The sequence below is a fragment of the Peromyscus maniculatus genome, chromosome 1, assembly GCF_049852395.1.
Source record: "Peromyscus maniculatus bairdii isolate BWxNUB_F1_BW_parent chromosome 1, HU_Pman_BW_mat_3.1, whole genome shotgun sequence".
Taxonomy (NCBI): Eukaryota; Metazoa; Chordata; class Mammalia; order Rodentia; family Cricetidae; genus Peromyscus; species Peromyscus maniculatus.
The window spans coordinates 15,960,541-15,966,540 of record NC_134852.1 but is presented as its reverse complement, the minus strand read 5'-3'; the positions used below and the strand labels follow the sequence as shown (position 1 = coordinate 15,966,540).

At 37.4% G+C, this 6,000-nt stretch overlaps 1 pseudogene; it reads right to left on the bottom strand.

Moving 5' to 3' along the window:
* Positions 1-1,228: 1,228 nt before the first annotated feature.
* On the bottom strand, positions 1,229-1,531 carry LOC121826594 (elongin-B pseudogene; annotated as a pseudogene).
* Positions 1,532-6,000: the final 4,469 nt, after the last annotated feature.

The following is a 6,000-nucleotide window of genomic DNA, read 5'->3' as shown; positions in this document are numbered from 1 at the left end:
ATACCTAAACATAATAAAGGCAATTTATAACAAGCCAACAGCCACCATCAAATTAAATGGATAGAAACTCAAAGCGATTCCACTAAAATCAGGAACAAGACAAGGCTGTCCACTCTCTCCATATTTATTCAATATAGTACTTGAAGTTGTAGCTAGAGCAGTAGGACAACAAAAGGAGATCAAGGAGATACAAATTGAAAAGGAAGAAGTCAAACTTTCACTATTTGCAGATGATATGATAGTATACATAAGTGACCCCAAAAACTCTACCAGGGAACTCCTACAGCTGATAAACTCCTTCAGTAAAGTAGCAGGATGCAAGATCAACTCAAAAAAATCAGTAGCCCTCCTATACACAAATGATAAAACGGAATGAAAAAGAAGTCAGAGAAACATCAACCTTTACAATATTCACAAATAATATAAAATACCTTGGGATAACACTAACTAAACAAGTGAAGGACCTGTTAATAACTTTAAGTCTCTAAAGAAAGAATTTGAAGAAGATATCAGAAAATGGAAGGATCTCCCATGCTCATGGATAGGTAGGATTAACAGAGTTTTTTTTTCTTTATGTAAGAAAGAAAATTTAGAATCAGCTCATATTATAAATGAAAACAAAAATGTGAATAATATCCAAGCATGACAGCTCCACAGAGGAAGAACTTGTTTAAAGGATTTAACTTTTACTACAGTGTGGTATAACAGATATTTAGCCTGTTACAAACTAGTTTTTGGCAAACCAACAAACAAACAAAAACAAACTAAAAACCCTTTAAAATAATCTATTTTTTATTGACTATATTTTGGTTTAATTTCCTGCGGCCTTGAAGGTAATTTGAGAAGTATATAATTATATTTGTATTTTTGGGTCTTAGTATTATTTAGTAGAAATAGTTTAAAAGTCTTTTCCTTTTAATTTATTTTTATATTTTTAATCTATCCTAATTCTGTTTACATTGTTATTTTAAGTTTATTATGTTGTACAAAAATAAAAATTAAAAGTTGAAGTTTTAGTAATAAAGACAGGATACAATTTGTATTTTGTTAATGTTAAAGTGTGTTACTGAATGGGCGCTAATTTAACGACACAGCCATCTATTAAATATTTCCTAATTTAAGTAACCTTTTTTTTTTTTGACAGCCAAATCGTCTTCATTGAGGGAATATGTCTCTAGGCCTGGGAAGCTCACTGCACACCTTGTTCATTCGCGCTGCCTCCAGAATCCTATGGCTTCATCACATCTGGAAGCTCCAGAAAGATGGAGAAGTGCTCAATGTGCAGGGCTTCAAAGGCATCATCTGCACCGAAGGCCAGGCCCACTGTGGCTGTGACCTGTATCCGTGCTGTCTGGCTAGTGAAGCCACAGTCGCCCAGAGTTTTTCTGTCATCAAGGAGCTGGTCATCCTTGTACAGCCGCTGCTCTTCTGGAGGCCGCTGGAGGATGCCTTGGACAACACGCTCTAGCTGGAACACGGTGCTCAACTCCTTGGCTTCTGTGAAGACGGTGGTCTTTTGGCGGCGGATCATGATAAACACCTAAGGATGGCAAGACCATGTCAACTCCAGCATGCGGCCCCTACCCTGCCCTGTTCCCTCCGTTATCATCTACACCGCCCCCACTCAGCCCTGAGCCCCTCACACCCGCCATACACTTTGATTTTAAGCAAACTTTGTTTTTACTTATTTGCTCTAGGCTTAACCATGAAAATAAATATAGAAGGTCAATGCTGCTTTTTAAATGGTTCATATCTGTATTTAGAATGACTATAAACTTAGTTTTGAGCACATTAAAAAATCTGATCATTTATAAGGAGATTGACCATTAATTTGTATGTTTTAACTATTTTAATGGTTTACAACAAGTTAATAGCTTTCATAAGATTAGGATTTTACAGTTTTAGACATACATTTCCAAATTAATTATTGTTAACCTGAGTATACCTTTCCAACATAGGAATTTATCATACAGAACTCGATTCTAAGCCAAAATATCTTGGAGACTTGTCATTGTTTCTTCAGTCTAAAAGGAAGATAGTATGATTACGTTTTTAGTTTGTTAATTTTTTAAATTTTTTTATTTTTGGTTTTTGAGACAGGGTTTCTCTGTGTAGTTTTGGTGACTGTCCTGGATCTCACTGTGTAGCCCAGGCTGGCCTCTTACTCACAGAGATCCCCCTGAATCTGCCTCCCGAGTGCTGGGATTGAAGGTGAGCATAACCACTGCCCCACAAGACTAAGTTTTAACAGTATTATCATAGTTGGTTTATATCACATGGTCATCTTAAGATGGTGATGAAATTATGTGGCATGTATTTTAACCTTAGTAAAGATGGCTATCATGCACACACACACACTATCTTTTTATCCTCAAGAGGCATCAGCTGGGATGAAGAAAAACTATATGGCTGCTATATAAAACTATCCATTTTATGTGATGTTATAGCAGATCTAATTTTTTACACAAGATTTGAATCATAGATACACAATATATAATCAGATATATATATATATATATATATATGCATGCTATAGTAAATTAAAATCACCCATGTGTAGCTCATTTTTTCTTCAGCCTTTTGTTACAAGTTTTAAGTTAATTTTTTAAAAAAAATTGTGAACAGGAGACTTTAAAGACTTTTTTAACCATACCCAATGATCTTATAAATATTGAGATAAGGAGTATATTGAACAGAGAGATACCTCTATTCTCTATGTGCTAATTTATACATAACATCAGTTAATATTGAACCATAATGTTTTTCAGGATACCTATTTTGGGTGAGGGTGGGCAAACTGAGAATCCAAAGCTGTCCATTTATAATCGGACGACTCTGATTCTTCTAAATCGATCCAATAAACTCTCACCAAATTTAAATAAAGAGCAAAGTCTGTAAAAATATTTAATGGCTGAGAAGCATCTAATTAAAGCTGATTGATTCTAGCAAGTATGACTTCTAAGCTATATCACCTGGGATGGGTACAAGCTTGAGGAGCATGTGGAATTTGTGTACAGCATACATATTCTTGTCCTTTTTTAAGTCATCTCTAAAAACATTAAGTGCAATCTCTATTTTTCCAGAGAGGGTTTCTCTGTGTTGCCCTGACTGTGCTGGAACTCCCTGTAGGCCAGACTGGCTTCAAACTCACAGAGATTCCCCTGCCTTAATTAAAGGCATGCACCACCACCACCAGGTTGCTAAAAAATTTTTATATCCTAAATGTGTGGATTTTTAGATGTACTTTTTAGGTATTACACAGAATCTATCTTTAAAAATTAAAAGAGGGAAAATTGTGGATATTTATATCTAGAATCCAACTAACATGCTAATGTTATTGTAGGTGTGAAACAAATAATTGACCTGTATTTTATTTAGAGGCACAATAAGTTCTATAGGCTCTTTATGAGTAAGGGATTATTGTGAGTTAACACTTCAGCAATCACATTATTTGATAAATTAATAGCCTGCTCTGTTTTAAATGTTACATTTTGTAAAATTTAATTGAGAGCTTTCAGAAAGCAACTTAAAAACACAGAGTGATCTCTAGCAGTGATAAACAGATTAGAGAGTTCCTATATGACCCCCAAATTTTAAATTTTGCTCTTACCATAAAAGTTAAGCATTTATTTAAGCATTAATTAGATGATGAGAAGAAGGTAACATCCTCCATATAACGCATGACTAATACCTCTAGAAATTTAAACTACATTGTCTTAGTGCTTTATGCCCTGATTGCAATTGTTTCTATACTATAAGTTGGACTTGTTTTAATTTTTTCTCCCCTGAAGGGATCATTGATAATGAGTTTTTCCCACCATGAAGGAATAACAAAAAATGTTCTCCATAAAGCGAGTTTTAATTTTGAGACATTTCTGCTATGAGAAAAAAATTTAAACACAAATCAAGCAAGCAAGCAAACAAACAAATAACCCAAGTTCTGAGCTGTCAAGTAGTAGGACACTGTCAGACTTCTGTGTCCCTATTCCACAAAAAAGGTACTCTGCCTTATGGGCCTGATGGTGGTAGATGATTGATGTTGTTCTGACTGGTACCTCCAAAGCTATGGAGACCTGGGTAGGCATTGACCACTGTTATTTATAGGACTGGATGCTTCTTGGTCTGCACTCAGTCATAGTTTATCCTTTTCAGATCTCTGACAGTACTGATGGCTAGGCTAGCTCTAACTTTGTCAGCATGGCAGCATCAACCAGATCTTTCTGCAAGGCCATAGCTAGCCTTTTAGCTCACTTTAAAAAAAATGTTCTAAGACATAAAAATTTAAATAAATCATAAAGGTTCAGATATGAGTCTAAAATAAGATATGTTTCAGATTACTCTCCTGTTCTATGGTTCAGAGCTTAACATTTAAGAGTCCTGATGAGCTGGTAGAACAATGACTACTTACTGTTCAGTCACAAGCTCAACATTTTAGATTTGTTTTAGATGTCATCTAAATATGTCTAATGTGAACCTAAAAGTGCTTCTCACCAGGCCTAAAATCTCTGTCCAACTTATACCTGGCTTTCTGGACAAAAGAAAAATGCCCAAATCTGTAGTTCTTGTTGGGACTCAAAGGTATGAGTCCACTTCTGCTGTTTCACAGATACCCGTTACCTGCTTTGTCTACAATATGGATTTCAGTACAGATTGGTAACACTAATGTATCAAAAACTTTATGTCATTTTGTAAGTAGGCCTCAAAGGATCAAAAGAGTTATAAAAACATAGACCCACTTCACAGAGGTCGAAAGGACCCAAGATAAGTATTCCTAAAGATGGTATTTTTCCTCTCTCCTGGTCTTGGGGTTAGTGCTTTCCCCATTACTAAAGATATGGACCTGAGGGTTCCAAATAAGTTCATAAATTTTAACTTCTGTTCCTAGTTTAAATCTGTCTCAACAGATTTCTACTTGGCTGGCAGACACCTCCAAGTTTCAGTTGCTGACTCTACTGCTCCAGACGACTGTGGGCTCCGGACATGCTAAAGGCTAATGTGGACCAGCCCAGCTAACATGATTCTTCTCTGTCCCTATGGGTCAGGCAGCTACATGCTACTGACAAATGCCCCCTGCCCAGTCTTTGACCAGCTTTTCAGACTTTTGGGGGAGAGGCCCTGATAACGACGCCCCAATGCCAGCTCGAAGCAGTTCCAGAAGAGAATACATTGTCCCAATTCCTTGTTCAAAAGAGGCTGAAATGCTGGGTCAAAAGAAAACTCCTTGACATAGAGACCAGATGGCTAATTATACATGGACTATGCATGGCCATTACAGGCCATAAGTTACTAAAATAGGCCATGAGTTACCAAATGTAATACCATAATTTTAAGATTAAAATTTGCCAAAAAAAGGGGGGGGATGAAAGGACCAAGCAGATACCATAACAGGCTGCTCAGTCTTGTCTCAGAGATCAGGCCTCAATGTCAGTTTCCTGAGACTGAGCAAGCAGTCTTTGGGAGGGCTGTGAACAAAAGACATAGTCCTTGCAGTAGCTCCTTTTCTGCATGTACTCTGACTGCTAAATTTCAGCCAGTTGTTTACTGTCTGGGACCCCTCACAACTTAGAGTTATGTGCATGACGTGCTAGGCCAGCCAGCCCCCATGGCGGCTCAAGGACAAAGCCTGGGACTTGTGCTGGACAGCCCCCAAAGTGATAATTGTAACCACCAACCAGTAAATTCAAAGGTTACATACCCTCACCCAATTAAAAGAAAACAGAGATAAAAATAAACCAATCCAAGTTACACCCGTGCAAACCTCCCTGTGCGTAGCACATCTCCTGTTATCCCGCAAAATACAGGCAACAGGTTGTTCAGTTTAGTGCAGGGAGCATATATGGCTCTAAATGCCACAAGCCCAGATAAGACCTTGAATTGCTGGCTTTGCCTTACATCCAGTCCTCCTTACTATGAGGGAATTGCCTTTCAGTCTGCAGCCAGCAACCTCACTTCCCCGAGCAGTAGGTGTCAGACTAAGCCTCATAAACTAACACTCTCTGA